This window comes from Canis lupus, chromosome 6, assembly GCF_003254725.2.
Source record: "Canis lupus dingo isolate Sandy chromosome 6, ASM325472v2, whole genome shotgun sequence".
Taxonomy (NCBI): domain Eukaryota; kingdom Metazoa; phylum Chordata; class Mammalia; order Carnivora; family Canidae; genus Canis; species Canis lupus.
Genome location: NC_064248.1, coordinates 4,692,179 through 4,716,166, shown reverse-complemented (window position 1 = coordinate 4,716,166; position 23,988 = coordinate 4,692,179). Strand labels below are relative to the sequence as shown.

At 41.0% G+C, this 23,988-nt stretch overlaps 1 long non-coding RNA gene across 5 annotated transcripts in view; it reads left to right on the top strand.

Annotated features, from left to right (window-relative positions):
- LOC112646121 (uncharacterized) overlaps positions 1–23,988 on the top strand; it is a 54,278-nt gene that overhangs the window by 8,776 nt on the left and 21,514 nt on the right. For 3 of the 5 annotated variants that reach the window (XR_003127484.3, XR_003127483.3, XR_003127481.3), the window contains exon 4: positions 23,728–23,906. This is a non-coding gene — a long non-coding RNA (uncharacterized LOC112646121). Of the gene's footprint in view, positions 1–11,104; positions 11,187–23,727; positions 23,907–23,988 lie in introns of all 5 variants that reach the window. The other 2 variants (XR_003127485.3, XR_003127482.3) reach the window with 1 other exon arrangement.

Below are 23,988 nucleotides of genomic sequence, written 5' to 3'. Positions count from 1 at the left end.
GTATGTTCTATGATTCACTCTGTCTTGTTCATTATTATATTTCTGATATTCATCCATGTTGATTGTGTGTAGCTGCGGTTGATTTATTATTTTGGCGCTGAAATATTCATTTGCACTCTTAGCCCACAATTTACATGCCTGTCCTACTCTGACTGTTCCTCATTAAGAACTGTTTGACATTTATGTTCTGCTAGTATGGATATTACTGTACATGACTGTACTGTACCTGACTTCTGGGACACTCAAGCAAGAGTTTCTCTGGGAGAAATAGTTACAAGTGGACATACTTGCTCTTAGGATAGGCACATGCTTACTCTTTTCTGATTACATTAGTTATGTTTATCTAAAGTAAGAACTAGAAACAAAAGTACCTATGAACTCATCTCCTTAATCATAGAATACCTTAACTGCATTCTGGATCAGTGGAAGGTTATCCTCTAGAATGTAATTCAGAGACCAAGACCTCTTCCATCTCTTGGCGGCCATCCCTTTCATCTTGAGCAGTGGAGAAAGAAAGGGAATGTGCAAGAAGCTCAGCCACTTTTTAAAAGCCTGGAAATGACCCACAGCTCCTGTTCACACCCTGTTGTCAACGGTCAGGCAGTACCTGCCTGTAAAGAGGCAAAGAAATATGATCCTGACTCCACAATCCCATGTTCATCAGGCTCTTCTCAGAAACAATCCAACAATACTTAACAAAAGGGTGAATGAATGAAGTAAGTCAGTCGGAGAAGGACAAACATTATATGTTCTCATTCATGTGGGGAATATAAATAATAGTGAAAGGGAATATAAGGGAAGGGAGAAGAAATGTGTGGGAAATATCAGAAAGGGAGACAGAACGTAAAGACTCCTAACTCTGGGAAACGAACTAGGGGTGGTAGAAGGGGAGGAGGGCAGAGGGTGGGAGTGAATGGGTGACGGGCACTGGGGGTTATTCTGTATGTTGGTAAATTGAACACCAATAAAAAATAAATTAAAAAAAACAAAACAAACAAAACAAACAAACAAACAAAAAAGGGTGAATGAATTTTGGAGGACAGCCAGCTGGTGGTGTGCTAAAGAAGGTCAAGCCATGTCTCTTCCAAAGTAACCATGACCATTTAAATGGTCACAAGTAGTGCTTCAAAATGTCTACCACTATAGTCCCTTGCCAATGGGTGGTATTGCTCAACTTCAAATGTCTTGACAATGTGACATGTGTTTGATTATTATTTGGAATCATTTCATGGTGTCATGAGCTCTTTATGCTTCTTTTCCTGTGAAATGACGGTGTACGTTTTTTGCCTTTTTTCTTTTAACTACTTTTTTCTTCTTTTGATTTTTAAAAGTTCTGTATTCACACTGAATATGAATTCTTTTTTAGTTATATGGGTAGCAGGTAACATCTCCAAGTCTGTGTTTTTGCTTTACATTCTCTTTATGTTGTGTTTGGGTGAAGAACTTAGGTATAAGACTGTCCACTTTGGCAATTTTTTACCTTATTACTTGTGCATTTGTGTCTTGAAAAATGATTTCCTGTTCTGAGATCCTCCATACAGTCTCCTATATCTTCTCCTAAAAGTTTTAAGGTTTTGCCTTTTTGCATATGAATTTTTAATACATTATCTATCTATCTATCTATCTATCTATCTATCTATCTATCTATCTATCATCTACCTATCCATCTATATACCTACCTTCCTATCTATCCATCCACCCATCCATCCATCCACCTGTCTGTCTATCTTTTTAAATGGTATATGGTAGGGATCCAAATCTATTTTTAATCTTCATTGATAAATAATTGTTTCTGCTTCACATAATGAGCAGTCTACTTTTTCTCACTGTTCTGTAATTCTAGCCCTGATATGTAAGTTTTTCTATATATGTATGGGTCCTTTTCTGGGCTTTCCATTATCTTCATGAATCTAAACATCTATCTCTGTGCTAGCGTGATTGTCTTGATTATTATATAGCCTTAAAATAAATATTGATTTTGGTAAAGCAAGTCACTCCTCTTTTGCATCTTTTTTTTTTTTCCAGGAGTCTCCTATATTCTTTCTGCCTCTACTTACTTTTTGGAAACTGCTTATTAAGTCACAGTATTGGCATTGCATTGTATATATGGATCAACTTTGTGGAGAATTAAAATCTTTACAATATCCTGTCCTCCCCTCCCTGACGTGGTGATGCTTCCTTACTTATGCCTCTTTAAATGCTTTTAAGTCTTGCCATTTTTTTTGTTAGATTTATTCTTAGATACTGCATAAGCTGTATCGTTATTGTAAGTGATATCTTTTTTCGACTTTATTTTCTAATTGTTTCTTGCTAGTATTTAGAAATTCAGGGGACCTCTGTATGTTTACATACGCAAACAGTGCTAAATTACCTACTTGAAACTAATAATTTGTTTGTGAATTCTTTAGCAGTTTCTGCATAGATGATTTTATACATTGAGACCATTGAATACTGTGTATCTTACTTTTCGATGTTTATATATTTTTCTTGTTTTGCTGCATTGCCTTGGATCCTTAATGTGATGTTGACTGAATTGGTGCCAGCAGACATCCTTGTTTTGTTCCTATTTTATAAAGAATACTTTGCATAGAATGAGTGAGATATTTACTGTGTGTTTGTGCATTTTCCACACAAAGAGGTGCTGTTCTTTTCCTAATTTGTTAAAAGATTCAGTTGTATTCTAACAAATAATTTAAAATTTTTAAAATACATTTTTTTCTTTCCTGGGTCTTGTTCTCCTATCACCTATTATCATTATACATTTCATTAATAGAATTTTTATTATTAACCACATTTATAAAGTAAACCTGACGTAGTCATGATGTACAGTCTTTTTACACATTGTTGGTATCACTTTGCTAATATTCTGATTAAAATTTTTGCATTTATGTTAACAAATTCTTTTCTCATTTAATTCCCGCATTGTTAAGGTTATGTTAGCTTCCAATGAATTGTAGCATGCTTATTTTTTCTTATTCTCTAAAATAATTTGCATAAGATTAGAATTCTTTCTTCCTTGCATATTTTGTAAAGCTCATCAATAAAAGTTTCTGAGGCTAGTGCTACCTTTGTGAAAGATTTTAAACTGTAATTTCAGTTTATTTGAATAATTATAGGATCATTTTGATTTTATATTTCTCTTTGAAAAAGATCTTTCAAAACTTTTAGATATTTGCTCATTTCACTCAAAAATCCTTTTTTTTTTTTAATTTTTTTTTCCACAATGCTTTGTCTTCCTCTGGGACTCCATGGACACAAATGTTAGATCTTTTGTTACTGCTCCATGTGTTCTTGAGGCTCTGTAAGTTTTTTCCTCAATCATCTTTGTTTTTATTCTCTGTCGTCCAGATCAGGTGATCTCATAGCCTTTCCCCATGTTCACTGATATTTTTCTGTTTTTTTTTTCCATTCTGCCTCTGAGTTTCTCCAATGATTTTTTAAAATTGTGATTATTATATAAAATTGCAATTTGGTTCTTTTTAAAGATCTTTTATTCTCTGCTGAGGCTTTCCACATTATGCTCTGTTCAAAAAGTGTCTTTGTCTGATAATCTCAACATCTGTGTAATTTCATTGTTAGTATCCTTTGGTTGTCTTTTTTCATTGTGAGATGTTCAGATTTTCTTATTTCTTAATATGTAGAATTATTTTGAATTGTGTTCTAGACATCTTGGAATGAGTTATGTGACTCTGAGTCTTATTTAATTCTTATCACATTAGTTCTTTTAAAGCAGATAAATACCTAGTTAGATTCAGGCCACAAATTCCTACCCATCTTCTGAGTGCATTAATTCTTTCTAATGTCGGTTCAGTATACAAAGCCCTTGCAAATGTTATTCATATCTCTTCCACCCATACATTACTCAGGGATCCGTTTGGGATCTGGGTGGTATTCTAACACATAATTCAGTTCTCAAAGACTGTGTTATTTGTTTTAGCATCCAATCCATATATATACTTCATGTGTTTGAGTCCACAAGTTGTACATAATTTTATAGGATTGCTTCCTTGAACTCCCTCCTCCCCATGATCTCCCTGACACTTTCTGATTTTCTTGCTAGAAATATGGAGCTTTATTGTTCCCACTTTACTGCATATTTCCCATGATTGTGTCTGCCTCCAGATCCCAGTAGTAAGAGAATATTTGAGAAAAAGAAACTTGAAACTTAGAGATTCCCTTCTCCCACCTCAATATTGGTCAGAGGGAAGAATAGTCCTCTTTCAGAATTTTAATCTTCCTATCTACTTATTTCAATGCTGTCAATGACATTGGAGAATTGCCTGGATATTATAGTAGGAGAGAGAATAAACAAAACAAAAGGGATCAGAGATCTTGGAGAAATGGTTGACTCTGGGGATGGAGCAGGGAATATACAAGATAAGTCTAGAACATCTTGTAGTATCAGAAATGAAGGAAATGCTCACAAGGCAAATGATGGGGTGTATATGTCAAAGGGGTATAGAGATAACTGAAATATGGGGCAATTTGGGAAAAAGAAATAAATTTCATGTACTGGATTACAGTCCAAATGATAAAATAAATATCCATGAATAGTTACCAATATACATGATTGAATGCATAAATAAATATATCAGAAATAGAGGCCTTTGTCTTGGAGCCTTTTGTATTTGTATCTTGTGTACAGTTTTAAATTTGGAACTACCTTTGAGTCCAGACTGGTAGATAAAGAGGGGAAAAATGGAAAAATGAAAAAATCATGATTAATTTGATCATATTTCACATTTTAGTGCCATGATATAATGAAATTATGTATCATAATATTTATTTCATGAACTTTTTTCTAATTATAAAAATAGCAAATGCCTCTCTGTACATGTTTTTAATTTTTTTAAAAAGATTTTTATTTATCTGAGAGTGAGAGAATGAGAGAGAGAGAGCAGGAGCAGGGGGAGAGCAGGCAGGAGGAGAAGGAGAAGCAGGGTCACAACTGAGCAAGGAGCCTGATGTGGGGCTTGATTCCAGAACCCCACGATTATGACCTGAACGGAAGGCAGATGCTTAACTGACAGAGCACTCCAGGCACCCCTGTTCACATTTTAAAAATATAAATAAGCACTAAGAAAAAAAATTCTAGCACTGGAAAGTAGCAAAAATTAAATCATTATTAATATTTGGTGTACTTATTAGTATTACTTTAGTGGTTTTGAGAAAAATTAAAATTATTGGGATGACTAACTTGAAACCATTCAGGAGAATAAAAATGCTGAAGAATAGGTTTCAAACATTTCAAGTATACAGAGCTCAAATGCAAGTTGGAGGTGAGAAACAATAATGCACCATGGTTTGAAAAGAGTAATTAGTTTTTGAAGCTGGTTTCTTTCTTGATGACAAATGTTAATCCATGAAGTGTTTTAGTGAAACACCAAAATCTAGATCCCCAAAACAATGTATAGATGGGTCAGAAATGCTGTCATAGAGTTAGGGCTCTGTGATATAAGACACCCTCAGAGGAGGGTTCCCTGGGTGGTGCAGTGGTTTGGCGCCTGCCTTGGCCCAGGGCGCGATCCTGGAGACCTAGGATCAAATCCCACGTCAGGCTCCTGGTGCATGGAGTCTGCTTCTCCCTCTGCCTATGTCTCTGCTTCTCTCTCTCTCTCTCTCTCTCTCTGTGACTATCATAAAAAAAAAAAAAAACCACCCTCAGAGGATACAGTCAATACAATTCTTGCTCTAGAGAAGGAAGATCTTGAAAAAATTGCTGGTGTTTTTCCTAGCATCAGGTTGAATGACTGAAGAAAGAAAAGGTCTTTTGAGAATCCTAGTTAAAAATATATAACAGGGACGCCTGGGTGGCTCAGCCGTTAAGCGCCTGCCTTCAGCCCAGGGCATGATCATGGAGACCCAGGATCAAGTCCCATATCAGGCTCCCTGCATGGAGCCTGCTTCTCCCTCTGCCTGTGTCTCTGCCTCTCTCTCTCTCTCTCTGTGTCTCTCATGAATAAATAAATAAAATATTAAAAAATATATGTATATATATAACAAGAATTTGGGTCAGAATTCATTCCATGTACATGCCCTGGAAAAATCCAGCTTGAAATCTTAGATTAGGGCAGCCTGGGTGGCTCAGCGGTTTAGCTCCTGTCTTCAGCCCGGGGCATGATCCTGGAGACCCCGGATCGAGTCCCACGTTGGGCTCCCTGCATGGAGCCTGCTTCTCCCTCTGCCTGTGTCTCTGCCTCTCTCTCTCTCTCTCTTTGTCTCTCATGAACAAATAAATAAAATCTTAAAAAAAAAGAAAAAAGAAAGAAGAAATCTTACATTAGGGCAGACTCACATAGATGAACTTCTCTGGGACCTGAAATAGTGATCACAGTGTCTGGAGTAAACAAGTCACCACTGGAGTAAGAGTTGACAGAAAGAGCAAACTATAGGATCAGATCCACAAAGACAGCACAGTGCAATTACTGACAATGCTATGGAAAGGAAGTGAGTTTCATACATTTAAATGAATACAATGGATCAAAAATGATGAAGGAACAAAGGAATGCAGAACATTCAGGAAGATTTCAAAAAGATCTCAAAAAGCCATGAGGATTAGAGAATATTGAAGTTGGAAAAAAATGGACAAGTTGAACAGCATGTTGATGCAGATAATGAAAGAATTAGAGCACTGGAGGATAGATCTGAAAATGTTGCCATAAAATCGGCACAGAGAAAAGGGATGGAAAATATGAGAAGTGAAGCAGTATGGAGAAAAGAAAGAAAAGGTCCAATTTAGGTGGTCCAGAAAAAGAAAACAGAATGAATTGGTGAATTCACCAAATTTGGTGAATTTCAGTATCCAAAGAAGTGATAGTTGTGAATATTATAGATTGGTAAAATACATGAATATTTAACCTCGGAACACCCAGTGAATCCCAGGAACTACAAAATATCTAGGGATCACAGAGCTTCACTTGGATTTTTACTTATTTTCATATTCCCCAAAATAATTATTTGAAGCTCAAGAGGAAATACATATATGATCTTTGCCTATATTACTGCAATGCCCGGCACATACCAAGTGCTTGTCAAATGCTTATTGACACTGAGGATGGTTATCTCTGGTTTAGTAGACTGCCATATATTGAAATATTTTCTGCACCTGAATTTGAAATAAAAATATCTATTGTTTGACCCTAATGTAATCACCATTTGAACAACTAGATAGGGGACGCCTGGGTGGCTCAGCGGTTGAGCATCTGCCTCCAGCTCAGGGCATGATCCTGGGTCCAGGGATCGAGTCCTGCATCGGGCTCCCTGCAAGGAACTTGTTTCTCCCTCTGTCTATGTCTCTACCTCTCTCTGTGTATCTTTCGTGAATAATAAATACAATTTTTAAAAAAAGAACAACTAGATGTTATTTCAATCCAGTTAACCAAGATGATAATCTCATTGCCATAATGTGAAGCTATTAATGGTACTCAAAAATATGCCTCATATGAGCTGAAGATTTTTTCAAACTTTGATTTAATGTTTATACACAAAATCCCATGAAGTTAGATTTAGTAAAGGTTATTTTGAGTACAAGTAACAAGAGTATGCTTCAAATTACATCGAATGCAAAATGTAACATAGGATTTATGGCCATTGACATATCAGAATATTATTCATGTATTTAACAGAATTCAAGTAAGAATTTTACAAAAGCTTCAAGAATCCCTTCCTTTTTAAAGAGCTCTTTCATCCCTTCCCTGCATTGCATAAAATTGCACTACACATGCTAAATCTACCTTAGAATGCTTATTTCTGATCCAAATTGAGGAAAGAGAACTAAATCCCAAGTAGCAAATGATACTTAAGAGATCTAAACACCCAAGGAACATGTCTCTTCTGCAATTTTTTATTTTTTTGAAAGCAAGATTTACTACTTCACAGTAGATGAAAAAAATTTAGACACAATAAAAGTATTTATGATAATGGGTGAGAAACCCATTAAGAATTTTATTAGGTAAGGATGACAAAATTAACTTTCCCTGTTTTCATTTTGGAATCACTGAACATTTGCGTTTCCATAATAAAAATAGCAATGAAAAGAAAATTGGACACAGAGCATTACCCCCTTTCCCTCTGCAGGGTGGAGGAGGATAATTCCTTCTCCGTTGAAAGAGGAGGGAGACCTACCATGGGTTTAATTAAAGAGGGCATTGCATGTAGAAAAAGAGGAAGGTTTAAGAGACTTCAACGTAAGGCTTAACAGCCTACAACGTAATTCCCTGTGTTTCCTAGTAGTTACATGCTCCGGCTCGGGTTCACAGCACTAGGTGATTTTCAATACTGTCTCTGCCAGTTGCTCGAGATACCGGGCAAGGAACTTTATATCTGCATCCTTCCTTTTTCCCTTCGGTGAAGTGGTTGATGGAGAGTGTCTCACCATCTAAGAGTATAAAATGAGCTCATTTATTCCGTAGAACAGTGTTTGGCACAGAGTGTGTGTGGGGTGTCACTGAATGCCAGCTGATAGTATCTGCCCTTAGTGCAAAATGGTATGAATCCAACCATGATGTGGGAGAGTGAGCCACATGTTTGAAAGGATTCTGTTTGTGAATTGATTTGTTGATTAGGTCTCTCACCCAAAATTCTGTGCCAGGCAGTCTGCATTTATCTCATCTTGTGACATGACAGAAAAGATCCAGACACCTGCCACGACCTCTGTAGTTGATGATTACTGGTTGCAGAAACTGTACCTGTGGGAGGATATGGGATAATGTGTTCGATGGAAAAACCAACAAAAGGATAGAGAGTAAGTTTAGAGGGGAGATGTAAAAAGAAAGAGAAGATGACCACTGAAAGAAAAGACAAAGTATAATTTTTTTTTTTTTCCCTTACCAAAACTAGGACTAAGGATTTTGGTTTGTAGTGGGTCAAGCCCAGATGAACCTAAGTGGAGACTGGGTGCACGGGGCCCCTGATACTCTATATTTATTATTGCTGATCTGTAGGATGAACTGCTGGTTATTTGTTAATTCTGTTTGACTAAAGGCAAGGAGAAGGTTCTGTACCCAGTTTTCTGGGAGGTTGCTATTGGAAGTGGAGAACTGGAGGCTCTGCTTGCACCAGGTCCTTAGCCTGGCCCCAGAAACCAAGATGGACATGCTAGAGAGATGGAGAGTGCAGTCAGAATCCAAAGGACCATCAGATACAGGACCTTGTGGGACTTAAGGTGGAAGCAATGGTGCTGTAGGCACAAGGCTTCATGATATACAGGCCACAGAGAACTGCAGCCCCCAGCCAAGGAGGGTTCTGTGTCTTAGTGGGGCATGTGCAGGAGCTCGTGCACTTAGCAGAGCTTTTTACATTTCTGTTCTATTATTATTTTTAATAATAATGTTCTTAGAACTCTGCTCCATTATTATTATTTTTCAGTGACTCACAAAAAACACATTTATTCCAGGTCAGTATTGCCTTTTAGTCTATTTCTAGAACATTCTATCATGGTTGTTCCCAGAAAGAAGCAAAGAATTTTTACCTCCGAAACTAAAAAACATACTGCCATTCTACATTTTCTGTATAAGCAAGTCAAGAACATGAGGTAAGCCGCTCTCAAACTCGAGCAAGCTTACAAGGTAATGAAAAAGAAAAGAAAAGCTAAGGTCGATGATGGGTTCTTGGTTGCCAGTACCTTTGGAATGGTCTTCCAACCTCTAGACAACTCTTCTTTCTCATTTGAACCAGTTTCTTTCTTTCTTTCTTTCTTTCTTTCTTTCTTTCTTTCTTTCTTTCTTTCTTTCTTTCTTTTCTTTTCTTTTCTTTTCTTTCTTTCCAAATATTTTATTTATTTAATCATGAGAGACACACAGAGAGACATAGGCAGAGGAAGAAGCAGATTCTGTGGGGAGCCTGATGTGGGACTCAATCCCAGGACTCTGGAATCACAACCTGAGCCAAAGGCCAACACTTAATCACTGAGCCACCAAGGCACCCCTGGACCAGTTTCTTAAGATTCCTTCTTAGAAAATTCCAGTTGGGCTCCAATAATAACTCAAGTCTTTGAGCACTTATTATGAGCCAGGTGCTAGTCTCAGTGCTTTGTATGTAGTCACATATTTAGACCTATTGGTGAAGTATAGTTTCTAAGCACTGACAATTGGAGTGACTAAGTAGCTTGCCCAGAGTCTCAGTTACTAAGGAGTAGAACCAGGATTTGCATCAGGATGTTGAGTATGGCATCTTGTTTTGAACCACCCAAGAATTCTGACCAATGGGGATTCCCTGGGTGGCGCAGCGGTTTGGCGCCTGCCTTTGGCCCAGGGCGCGATCCTGGAGACCAGGAATCAAATCCCACGTCGGGCTCCCGGGGCATGGAGCCTGCTTCTCCCTCTGCCTGTGTCTCTGCCTCTCTCTCTCACTGTGTGTCTATCATAAATTAAAAAAAAAAAAAAAAAAAAAAAAAAACTCTAAGAATTCTGACCAATGGATGGTGTAACATGTGTGTGTTATGGCTCTCCCCTGCTCATACATATTCAGTTGCTTCCCATTACTTATGGTTGGTCCTTTCCAAAATCCTTAGCCAATTATTTTCCTCAGAGTTTAAAAGTAATCTCCTGGCACAATCAGCCTGGTTTCCTCTGCCTAAAATCACTTAGTAAATCCATGGCATGAAAATGTTAAGATGGGAGAAAATAATTAGAAACTCCCAGAAAGCAAAGGGTTATTTTTAGCTGAGATTTTCTGTGTGCAGACAATCCCTTGGAGTGAAGTAAATGTCCATGAATCCATACTGATGAATGAGTGAATGAATGAATGAATTCAGTCAAACAGATAAACAATAAGTGGAAATATATTCTTCTAGCAAAATTCCAATCAACAAATAAGTGGAGCTGAGCTAAGCTCTTTTAGAGCAGTTCCCGGCCATGGCAGGTATGTTATGAGATGGGGTCCCCCTTCTGTGACCAGTGCTTGCTCTGGGTTTCCACCTTGGCTTTGCGAAGACTTTATCAACAAAAATGGTTATTCCAATTGTCAGAATAGATTATTATCAATTATTTTGTTGCTAAAATTATCCCAGATTTGGTCATTAAAGTCTTCTTCAGGCTGACATGCTCATGTAATATCTTCTGGAATCATGAATCATATTGGGCTCATCTTGTTTTCCATGTCCCAGGCCTGGAATGGACCATTTCTCCAAAGATCTCTGGTTCCTTATTTTGGACAATTGTATACAGAAAACAAGATCTAAATACCAGGTATGGAAAAAGCATTTTGTAAAATGTCACAGAAAAATAGAGGCAAAACAAACAAAAAAAACCAAACAGATTAGGGTAGTGTGATCTCAAAGATTAACACAGTGCACTCACTGGACACCCAGTAAGTGTTGCTAATGTGACCAAATTTTTAAACGCAACATAATCAAGTGACAGATGCTTACTTCAGGTAGTACGAGTAGAATGGCAACTATGAAAGATATTTGAAAGGTTTCCCAGAGGTGGCTCTGTGGTGCAATGGATAGCGCATTGGACTTACAGAGGCTGAAAGGTTTCCCAGGACACTGGATTTTCAGTGAGAAACCAGGGAAAGCCCAGGGAAAATGGGATGAGTTGGTCGCTTGAATGTAGAATAGGGTTGGCTTGATATTGTTACTTCTTTATATCAGCTTGACTCGCCAAGGGGTGCCCAGACTAAACATTGTTAATCATTATGTCTGGGGGTGTCCTTGAGGGTGTATCAGGACAACATTAGCATCTGAATCCATGAACTCAGTAAATCAGATGGCCATCCCCAATGAGTGGGCCTCCTCCACTCTGCTGGGGATCTAAATAGAACAAAAGGCAGAGGAACAGAGGAATTCAACCACTTTTTATTCTGCCTCAGTATTGGGCTGGAACATTTCATCTCATCTCTTGCCCTTGGACTGGGATTTAAACCATTGGCTTCCCTGGTTCTCAGGCATTTGGATTTGGATTGAACTACACTAGATTTCCCTGAGACTCTAGCTTTCAGATGGCAGATTGTGGGGCTTCTCAACCTCTATAATCATGTGAGCCAATTCCTCATAATCAATCAATCAATCAATCAATCACTGTTTTGGTCAGGATTCTAACAGATAGATGATGGATGGATAAAAAGGTAGATAGGTAGATGATAGATAAATAGGGTCAGAGTTCATAGGTAGCCTACTGATTCTGTTTCTCTGGAAGTTCTCCAGAGAACACTAACCAGCACAGCTTGTTAGGGTTGGGGGTGATCACTGGTGGCTTCTGGGGGGAGGGGAGGAGGCAGATCTCTGAGGCTTTAAGAGATCCTAAAACCCCCTTGCCCCTCCTTATGCAGCTCAAACCCTGTCACTCCCTGTGAGTGGTTTTTGGCGCATGGGTCTCAATCATAGCTCCTGATTTCCTCCTCTCTCCTCAACTGAGCCGTAAATAATAGCTTTGGACTTTAAACACTGCTCAGATAAGCTGTGATTGGAAACACGGTCTGTGCCAATGGAGCATGTGTCTCTGCCAGTGACAGCCTGTTGGAGCAGGAGGTGGGACGTCCAGATGCACAATTACTATTGGGCTTCCAACAGCCTCCTATTCCAGGTTTACGGAAACACAGCGGCAACAACAGAGGTTCTGTTTCAGGCATCACTGACCACAGCTGCCAAGGTGTCTCAGCTTTTCCAGTGCAGTATTTTGTTCAAGGGCTGGGTGGGCAGAGGTTGCAGGTCAAGGCGTGAGACATTTGGATATAACGAAGTCCTAGGCTGGAGCAGCTCAGGCAAATACCCGATGTCAAGCTCCCTGTCTTTATGCAGGAACTCTTATTGTCCCCATAGTAAGGATTCAGAAACAGGCTTCAGAATGATGATCCGTCACATCAAGTTGCAACATTAATATGCACTGGAGCTGAGACGAAAGAACTTTCTGAAAGAGTGCTCATTTTGTCACAGCAATGTTTGCTCCATACTATGTATACCTTTTTTTTTTTTTTTAGATTTTATTTATTTATTCATGAGAGACACAGAGAGGCAGAGACACAGGCCGAGGGAGAAGCAGGCTCCCTGCAGAGAGCCTGATGCGGGACTCCATTCCATGACACCGGGATCACGCCCTGAGCCGCAGGTAGACACTCAACCACTGAGCCACCCAGGTCTCCCTATGTATGACTTTTTGAAGTCTGCAATGGGCATAATGAGATACTCTGTTAAAAAAATAATAATAATAAAGGTCCAGATTTCTCCACCTTATTTGAGCATTAAGTTCTCTCTTCACTGGATCCCTATTATGAGATGACGGAATGCAGAGTCCAGGAACCTTGTCACGGGTAGGAAATTTATAGCAAAAGAAAGGAAAGAATTGGTGGAAATCAGTGACACTGATGGAGGGACCCAAATCCTACAACGGCCAATGAGGAATTGCTTTCGTTGGGAAGTCGAAATGATTGATACCACTTAAGGACATTTTGGTTGGCTGAGTTACGGTTTGCTTGAGACAACAGAGTATCTCCGCCTCCAGTTCTGCCACTCTCGGCAAGATTTGCACGCAACCCTATTTATTGTTCAGTGGGGGTGTGAGGACTGCAGCCATAGCAGGTGTTCTTCATGAAGAGGATTTAGAGACTCTGGGCGCAGGCGCTGCTACTTTAGGGTGCAGGTGACAGCCTGTGAGGCAGTCAGGAGGAGAATCAATCTCCCTGCTTTGACTCAGAGTTCAGCACATGGCTGGCACTTGGAGGATTCATGGTCTGGGAAGCGTGAGGAGATGGCACCCCTGACCACACACACACTGACGTTCTCACGCAGGGACGTCCTGTGTATTGGTGATAAAAAGATGGAAAGCCCACTAGGACAGTGAGAAGAGCTGCAAGAAGGATGTTTATAGAAAGGGAAGGCACCAAAGTTTTAAGCATAAGATGAGAGCCCAGGCTAGGTGGCAGGTTAGGAATTGGACAAATGCCATTTCAAACAATGGGGGCTACTCCTTCATGCTTAGGCACTGGTGAAAATCAGAGCTGGGTGGCACCAACATGGGCAGGATGTGAAACAATGGTGAGGGGGCAGACACTCCTCGGGTGGGAGGGTGGACTGGTGCTGCCATTATGGAGAACCACATGGCACTACCCAAGCGATCTACACATGTGCACACGTGTGACTCAACAATTCTTTGGTGTGTATAGCAGGAAAATGATGTCGCCATCCATAATGGACAAGAAAGCCTGTTACACTATAGTTGAGGTCAAGGCAGTTTGGAGGCAAGCTGGTAATTCATCACTTGAAGAGGGGACAGGCAGGGGTGATACTCAGCTGCCATAGTACAGCCATGCTGGTTGTTGAAAACCAGTGTTCTGCTGATTGATAACTGGCCTGCTTCTCCTAACCCACTCAATGTCTCTTTATCTCCTTTTGAGACCTACCCAATCCTTATATATGCAGCAATTAAAGATTAAATTCCTGCATTTCAAGGACTTATAAGACCCAGTTATAGCACTGACGCAGCTTCCTGATTGGGCCATGCCTGTGTTCTACAAAAGTTAAATGTTTGGGACATTAACTCTGCGGACAGGTCAGATGAGATGGATTTATACCATGGAGTACTAGCGGTTGGAAGGAATGGATATAGGGGTGCCTGGGCGGCTCAGTCTGTTAAGAGTTCGACTCTTGATTTTGGCCCAGGTCAGGATCTTGGGGTGGTGAGAATGAGCCTTGTATCGGGCTCCGCTCTCAGTGTGGCGTCTGCTTGAGTTTCCCCCTCCTCTCTCTGCTCACCCCGCTTGCCAGGCACTGTTGAAAGCACTTTGCCTATATGAACTCATTTTATCTGGATGATAACTCTAAGTCCAGCCAGGCCGTATTTTCCCTCTGGATCCAGTCCTGGCCACTTGCCTGTCTTTGCTGTATCCTAGCAATGCTGAAGTTGTTCCAGTGGCTTCCCGAGAAGCCAACATTGATGAGTTTGAGCAAGCCAGAGCAGTAGCAGAACAGCGCAGAACAAAGAACCGTCCTGCATATAGGTCCAAGGTGATTGGTAAGGTGTTTGAAGACACCCACTGGGGACCATCGTGGCTTCCTATCAGTGCAGTAACAGATACCACAGATTTAGTGGCTTAAAATGATTCATATTGATCATTTTAGGGTTCTGTGAGAGTCAGAAGTCTGACTCAACTCATTGGGCTAAAATCAAGGTGTCGAGTGGGTCATGTTCCTTTGTGAAGGCTCCAGGAGAGACTGTTTCCTTGCCTCTTCCAGCCTCTAGGGGCCACAGGCATGCTCTGGCTCATGGCTCTCTTCCTCCCTCCTCAGAGCCAGCAACATCTCACCTCTCTGACAACATTCTTCCATAGTCCTATCTCCTCTGTTTTCTTTCTTTCTTTCTTTCTTTCTTTCTTTCTTTCTTTCTTTCTTTCTTTCTTTCTTTCTTCTTTCTTTCTTTCTTTCTTTTTCTTTTTTTGAATATTTTATTTATTTATGTAAGAGAGAGAGGGAGAGAAGAAGGGAGGTAGAGACAGAGGGAGAAGTAGGTTCCCTGCAAAGCAGGGAGTCCGATGCAGGATTTGATCCTAGGACCCTGAGATCACAACCTGAGCCAAATGCAGCCACCTAAGTGACTGAGCCATCCAGGAGCCCCTCTTTTTTTTTCTTTTCTTTCTTTTTTCTTTTTCTTTTTAGATTTTATTTATTTATTTAGAGAGAGCATGAGTGAGGGGTGAGGGAAGGGGCAAAGGGAGAGGGAGTGAGAACCTCAAGCAGACACTGCGCTGAGAGTGGAGCCTGATGCAGGGCTCAATGTCAGAACCTTGAGGTCATCACCTGAGCTGAAATCAAGGGTAAGATGCTTAACTGGCTGAGCCACCCAGGCGCCCTTCCAGACCACCGTTTCTGACTCTGACTTCAGTTGGGACCGTTTCTTTAAAGGACTCAGGTGGTTAGGCTGAGCCACTTGGATATTGCAGAATAACTTCCTCATTTTAAGGTCCTTACCCTGAATGATAGCTGCAAAATCTCTTTTTCCACTTAAAATAACATATTCCCAGGTTCTGGGGATTAGGAAGGACTTGAGCATCTTCAGGGGGCCATGATTCCGCCTAGCCAAGAGATTAAAAGAAATTCTTTGGGATGGAATAACAGCTGAAAAGGGAGACACAATCTTTTTTTTTTTTTTAATTTATTTTTTTTTAAAGTTTTTTCTCTGTAAATTTTTTTTAAAAATTTATTTTAAGTTTACTCAGTTCACATGCCCTGCAATATTTTTTTCTGGAGTAGAATTCAGTGAATCATCAGGTACATACGACTGTGCTCATCACAAGAAGCCTGCACCCTTTGTGAAAATTCTAACGAGAAAGGAGAAGGCAGTGAGGACGGTGGCTGGGACCCTGCCAGCCCCGGAGCGGTATTTCCTGGAGGGTCTGTCTCCCATCAGGAGTCACAGATCACCGCGACCAAGGTCATTTCAGAAAGGGACAGGTCGCCTCCTGGTCTTGGCACATGCAAGGTTGCATGATGCAACCCAATGGGGACTTGGGGCGGCCTTCCCCTTATCTTGGTGTCTGCACTGTTTCCCGCAGGTCATGGTCATCCACAGCTGGAGCAGATGGACAGCGTGTGCTGGGGGCGTGCTGGGGGTGGCGGTACAGCCCCTGCTCTGAGGTCTGGTCGCGTCCCTGTGATTTGGTAACAGTTGAAGTAGAGCCTTCCTGGGAGCTCAGGAATGGCCTTAAAGCTGAAAATCTCCTTTACTTTACCAGCATGGGGCCGGGGTTCCTGAGACCGTGTGTGCCTGTGTGTGAGCGCTGTGTGGGGCTGCGGCGTGGCCTCCCCCAGTTCTTAGACCCTGCCCTGGCTTCCTTCTGTTTAGACTAAATCCTCCGAGGCTGGAAGGAGCCCCCCGAACCACCTGATCCTGGGTGTTCTCCCCCAGTGGGAGGCCAGTAGCCCAGGTGTGACCCCCACAGGATGCAGGCGCCTTCACTCACTTCCATTCAGATCTGTGTGACATGAGCCAGGGATGGGGCCTGTCTCGGAGGGCCACTGGCACGTGTGCTGGGGAGACACAATCTTTGAGGGGCAAGTTGGGGGAGGAAGGACAATTTACTAATAATCCTGGTGCCCTGAGACCTCATTTACAATTCAATTGTTGATGAGGTCGGCCAACATTTGAGTTGCACTTAAACTGGAGCCCTTTGCAGCAGATCTAAAAAAGACCTGGAGAAAAGAATTAAATGGAAAGATTTGAGCAAAGCAGTTTGCAGACTCCCAGATGAACCTTATGGTGGTCTGGTGGCAGAGTGGCAGGGCCGGAGGGTGGGAGGGGTGCAGGGGAGGGCATTTGCAGGCTTTCAGATTTACTGTGCTGGAGCAGAGAGAAAAAGAAAAAAAGCCAAAAAGCACACATATCCTTGTCTTTCTTTCAAGGGAGTTGAACCCTAGCATTTTTAATTAGGTAGCTTAGTAACACAAAACATTGATATTAAGAATAATTGAAATATATATATATATGTGTGTGTGTGTGTGTGTGTGTATGTATAGATCACATCTTCTTTATCCATTTATCTATCGATGGACATCTGGTCTACTTCCAAAGGCTTGAATAAAAAAGAAAAAGAAAAAAAAAAACTAAAGTAATTTCCAGTAGAATGAAAAAACTGCATGTTTTTCTTCCAAATCACTGACCAAGACGAAAACCAGCCTTCCCCATACATCAGAGGGTAACATTTAAAAAGGCTCACCCAGAGAACATAAAGAGAAAACATAAAATAGGACAGAGGTTGAGTAAAGTGAAGCTGTTTTAGCAAACATAAAACTAACAGTGTAAATTCCACTGCCAAACAGCCAATTCTCTGAGACTACTGGAATATCTTTGTTTAAAGAATTGCTGCAGGGACGCCTGGGTGGCTCAGTGGTTGAACATCTGCCTTTGGCTCAGAAGGTGATCTCAGGTCCTGGGATTGAGTCCTGCATCAGGCTCCCTGCTCAGCGGGGAGTCTGTTTCTCCCTCTGCCTGTGTCTCTGTGTCTCTCATGAATAAATAAATAAAATCTAAAAAAAAAAGAACTACTGCTTATAAAACATACAGCTCAAGAGAGCTGAATTCCAAAGTCTAAAAAACAAAATTGAGGATGGTAATCTTGATTAAAACATAACAGGTGACTGACAGTGGTGGGGATAGTAACAGCATTTAAGGCAGAACTTGTTGGCCATGGTAAATGGGAAAATCGGTTATATGAAAACTATAATCAATACTAAGGTCCTAAAGTTATCAAGGATTTATTCTTTGAATCAATATAATCAACAAAGTACAATCTCTTAGAAATACATAAAATTGTGGGTAACTGTAAAGGGAGGTTTTAATTATTAGAAATTAAATATGGGTATAAATGACATGATATAATGCAAATAAATTAGGTGGAATGGATAGGAGCAAATGTTTTGCTTTACCAAAGTGTGCTTTCTTTTCATATTCTCATGATTACTTATATAAATTGATTGTATGATGCACACCAAAGCTTATGAAAATTCAAGAAAGCTGTTCAGGAAATTAGAAAACTAATAGTATATTTATAGCCACTCGATTTTGAAAAACATTTCATGGAATAACAATCCTTTCAGAAGCTCAAGACTGAAGCAATAACAGGTTATTCAGAAGATAATGAAACTTCTTTTTTTTAATTTTAATTATATTATTTAGGTATAATTGACATTATATTAGTTTCAGGTGACAGTATAATGATTTTATATTTATTTGTATATAATGCGAACATGGCCAGCTAAGTAAGCCTGGTTAACATCTGTCATCATACATAGTTACAAAGTATTCTTTTTTTTTTTTTAAATGTTTATTTATTTATGATAATCACAGAGAGAGAAAGAGAGAGAGGCAGAGATGCAGGCAGAGGGAGAAGCAGGCTCCATGCACCGGAAGCCTGACGTGGGATTCGATCCCGAGTCTCCAGGATCGCGCCTTGGGCCAAAGGCAGGCGCCAAACCCCTGCGCCACCCAGGGATCCCCAAAGTATTCTTCTCTTGTGTGGAGAACTTTTAAGATTTGCTCTCTTAGCAAGTTTCAAATATGTAGTATAATTAACAGTATTATTAGTTGCACTTGTCGTGTTGTACATTATATCCCACAGTTTATTTTATAACTGGAAGTTTGTACCTTTTGACTCCCTCCACCCATTTTATCTATTCTCCACCCATTTTACCCACCCTCCACTCTGATAACCATCAATGTGTTTTCTGTATCAATGAGCTTGTTTTTTGGCATTGTTTTGTTTGTTTGTTTTGTTTTTTTAGGTCTCACAAATAAGTGAGATCCTACAGTATTTGTTTTTTCTGTCTGACCTTTTCCACTTAGCAAAACCCCCTCAAGGTCCATCCATTTGGTAGCAAATGGCAAGATTCCATTCTTTTCTGGACTATATCAAACTAAAAGTCACTGCTAAGAGTATCATCAATAATATGAAAATCTAGTGAAATGAAAATGAAAATCTGGGAGAAAATATTTGCAAACCATACATCCTGTAAAGGATTGATGTCCAAAATATATAAAGAATATATAAACTCACCACAAGAAAAACAATTGGATTAAAAAACTGAGCAGAGCACCTACATAGAGATTTGTCCAAAGAAGACATACAAACGGCCAACAGGCACATGGAAGGATGCTCAACATTACTGATCATCAGGGAAATGCATCAAAACCACGAGATACCACCTTCAACCTGTTGGAATGGCTATTACCGAAAACACAAGAAACTTCTTTGTAATTTAATACATTATGGAAACATATAAAACAAAGTGGGACTCCAAAATTAAATCCTTCACTTGAAGTATTTTATAATAAAATAAAAAGGTAAAAATAAAACCAGTTGAGCTAAACAGTAAAAGACAGAGAAATCTAGCAAAGAAATAAATGAATTTGAAAAGCATGAAGAGGATCCAGAAGTCTAAGATTTGGTCTTTTGAATAAGCAAAACACTGGCAAGTCTCCCAAACTGAGAAAAAAAACACAAATACGATGAGAAGAGGGGATTTGGCAATAGACAAAAGAGAGTATATACTTGTAAATGAATATGCGTTTATAAGTACATAACCCATTCCTATTAGTAATAGAAGATCTTGCTGAAATAATTTTTTACAGAAATATACAATTGCAAATTGATCAAAAGAGCAAATAAGAAGGTGAAGTTATACCAAGTAACAAAAATAAGGAGAACCATCTAGAAGGCTCCATGCCCAACGTTCTCTACTGACTGAGCCAGTCAGGTGCCCCAACACTGAGAAACATTTAGTGTGGGTGTTCTCTGCTTGCCTCTCCTGCCCTCTACTCTTCCCCACACTACTTTGAGTCCCAGGAATCTGACACACATGGACAACGTCAGTGGATGTTTTTGACCTCTTTCCAGTTGGGTTTGGCCGATGTCAGTTGGGTTTGGGGGTGTCATTTATAAGTCAGAAGGCAGAAGGGGCGGGGGGTGGGGTGGTGATGCATCAGTCAGCCCTCTCCTTGCAGGGTCGCTTGGGACTGTTGGTGTCCAGAGGCCACAACTCCTGTCACACAGCCTGTCCACACTGCACTGGTGTTGCAGAGCACCTGTGATCGCTTCCTCCTCTCACTTCTTCATGCTCAAGGTGGTGATGCCTTCTCTTATCCGTCTGCACACACCTTGGTAGATAAACCTTTTATTAAACACTCTACTTACCCAGTTGAATGTGCTAATGCCCATGTGAACAACCACTATTTGCTTGAGCATCTGCCGCTTGCTCCTCAAACAGCCCCTTTGAAAAACACGTAGCCCAGGAGTCTGAGGTCTGAGACATACAGGTGGCCAGAGGTTGAGTAAAGGGGGGCAGAGGCAGGCAAAAAGACGCAACACCCAGGACAAGCTTGTACGTTTTGATTTTTATCACATTTTATAAAATAATTTTATAATGTCTCCTCCTTTTAAGTATTTGTCCAACATGTATTTAATGAGGGTAGAATTGGGGTGCCATCTTCTGTGGCGAGGGCAAACCATCAAAGCAGAAGCCCAAAGCGGGGATTGCATTTCTGATAATCGGACAGGTTGGCACACCTCCGGGCCCTGTCTGTTCGTCTTGTTTTGAGACAGGTTTTCAGCCTGAAATCGAAACGTGCTGGTTCCTTAGGCAGAGTTCTGTGCCAGGCACTCAGACCTCGTGGGCCTCAGGCAAGAGCACTTTGCTTGGGTACCAATGTCTGAAAATCAAAACCAAACACCACATTGCTCTTCCTCTCCCAGATCGTTCCAGCGACAGTTCGTACCCACCTGCTTTGTGCCAAGTAATGAGCGAGGGCCCAGGCAGCCTGGAGGATGAGCCCCTCTGAAACACACAACCGCTCTTGCCAGCTCCATCATTTCTGGCAATTCCAGCCAGGCGGGGCTGGCCTTGGTGGTCATGGGGACTGTCCTTTCTGACAGCTGGCACAGAGTTTTTCTGAAACCCTTTCCATTCTGGTTCTTGCCTCTGATCTCCTGCTGGAGAGTATCTGCCAAAGTCTTTCCTTTGGGCTCTGGCCTGGCTGCTTTAGTCTGATTTCAGCTTCAGTACCTTCCTACAGGAGACCGTTTCCTCTGCACAGCTCCTGGAAGCGATGGCCCTGGGCATTCTCTGCCCCCATTCTCCGGTCCCCTCTGCTACAATGCTGCCAGCACTCCACTGGAGACATTTCCTGAATGCACCACTTCATCTCACCAGCTGGGTCCACGCCTGGTTGAGGCCACCTATGGGTCTCAAGGTCAGCTCCCAGCAGCACTAGCATAATCTCTAGAAGAGGTGCTGGTGAACTTGGAAATAGTGCAACTCAGATATCTCCACTGTATTCATTGATACTTAATTAGTGGCAATAACTATTAGGTGTTATTTCTAAATATTTATTGAAGACTTTCTCCAGAAGCCCTGTGGCATGGACCAGGACCCTCCAGCTCACTGCCTCTACTTACCAGCTAGAGTCATCAAAGTGGTGCCTTAAACTTTCTAGGCTCTATTTGCTTCCCAGGTAAAATGAAAACCAAGACTCCCTGCCTGCCTGTACCCTCACATTTAGGCTCCCTCATGGGGTGTGCTTAGATGCTTCTAGTTCTCTTAGCTGCAATATTTTCTGCTCCAGCCAAACAGGACTTGCTGCTCATCAGCCCCATGCACAGCATGCATTTCCACTCTGCTGCACTGGAAATGCCTTTCCCACAGATCTATGCCCTCCTATATTCCATACATGCTTCAACATACTTTCAAAGTGACAAATGTCTCCTGGTGGGCTGTGGATCCGTGTGGGCTGAGGAGCTTGTTAAAAATTTAGGCAGTTTTCATATCTGCTTTGACTTGTGCTGCTGCTAGGGCCCCCTGAGTCTCAGTCACTCAGGATTGCATGGAGAGTTTACACACACACACACGTATGTGTCTATAAATGCATATATACATATATATATAAATACATATATATCACGTATCTATCTCTCCATCAGTTCTTTTTAAAAGATTTTATTTATTTATTTGAGAGAGAGAGAGAGAGAGAGAGAGATAGCACCAGCAGAGGAAGGGGCAGAGGGAGAGGGAGAAGCAGACTCCCAACCGAGCAGGGAGCCTGACACGGGCCTCGATCCTGGCACCTGGAGATCATGACCTGAGCTGAAGGCAGACGCTTAACCAACTGAACTATCCAGGTGCCCCTCTCCATCACTTATTCTTTAGAGGAAGTCTTTGTACCATTTTTCTCTTATTGCTCCCAGCAGCACTCCGAGGCATGAGAAATTATTACCCTTGCCTTCCAGAAGAGACTCTTGAGATCCAGAGAGCCTATACAGGTCGCTCGATTTTCCTTCTCAGAGTCTAACCTACTGGAACCCCAGGAGCACATCTCCTCTAAATATCTTCTCCTGTGCCTAGCACAATGCTTGCTTGATCAATGAATGGGCACCCATGTTAAATAAATAAGCAAGTGCCTATGGTGGCTACTTTCGATCTCTTAGGCCTATTGCCCAGTTTCTTTGGGGACCATGCATGCAATATCAGGGTTGCATTTAGGGCTACTGCCACATATTCCATTTGAGGAATAATTTAGAAGTATCACTGGAAGATAAGATATTAGTCTGACTCCAGGTTAACCAGTGTTCCTAATTAAGCCACAAGGTACAGTGCTTACAGCTAAAGACAGTGCGGCTTCAGTGATAACTCAGCTAATAGTCTGTGGCCTCTGCTATCCCCTTCCCTGGCATTTCCCTGATGAGTGCAGAAATCCCTATGGAATCATGGCCTCCATCTCTTTAATGAGGATTTAAAATACCCAGGGAAATTATATGGACAGATAAAGTTAGCTTATATATATACCTCCCAAAGGTTTCTCCTCCCTGAAGTGAGGTAATATCATTTGATAGACCTTGGAGTTGAGTTTCATGTGAGTTGACTGTGTCACATGGTTGAGTTAATTTCCCAAGTAACAAAGGAATATTAAAAGCAGATTCTTTTATTGGTGGTCTTCCCTGATCTGATGGGAAACAGAAATTCAAATATTCTTTTTTTTTTTCTAGTAAAGAATGGAGTGGAATGGGAGAGCTTGGCCTTCATAGTCATGGACCCGGGAACAATCCTCTCATGGTCAATGATTACTAAGCCTCTACTATGTTGGGGATAACAGCAATGACAAAGGAGCTTTGAGAAAATTCTACCACTATGTAGAAAGTGCTGAGGTGGATGAATGTGTAGGAGGATTTCCAACCCTGATGGGCCGGACACTTGCCTGTCAGTACTTGGCATCATTTCCAACACCTTCCATGCTCTGCTTGATATTGCAGTTGCCAGAAGCATGGAAACTTGTGTCCTCCACTCTCTTGCCAATGGGATTCCGATGTACAGTCTGTTCTGAGAGCTCACATGCAAGATTTGGAAGAAGGAAGAGAAGTAGAAGCCATTTTCACAGCGGCAGGTGGAACCACGGATTTAGGTCGACATGCAAATTCACACAGAAACACCTGTAGGTGGTACCTCAGACAGTTTGGCAATAGCTGTGGGTCCTGACCTAAGAGATAGCTAGCGCTATCATTTTTCTTCGAAAG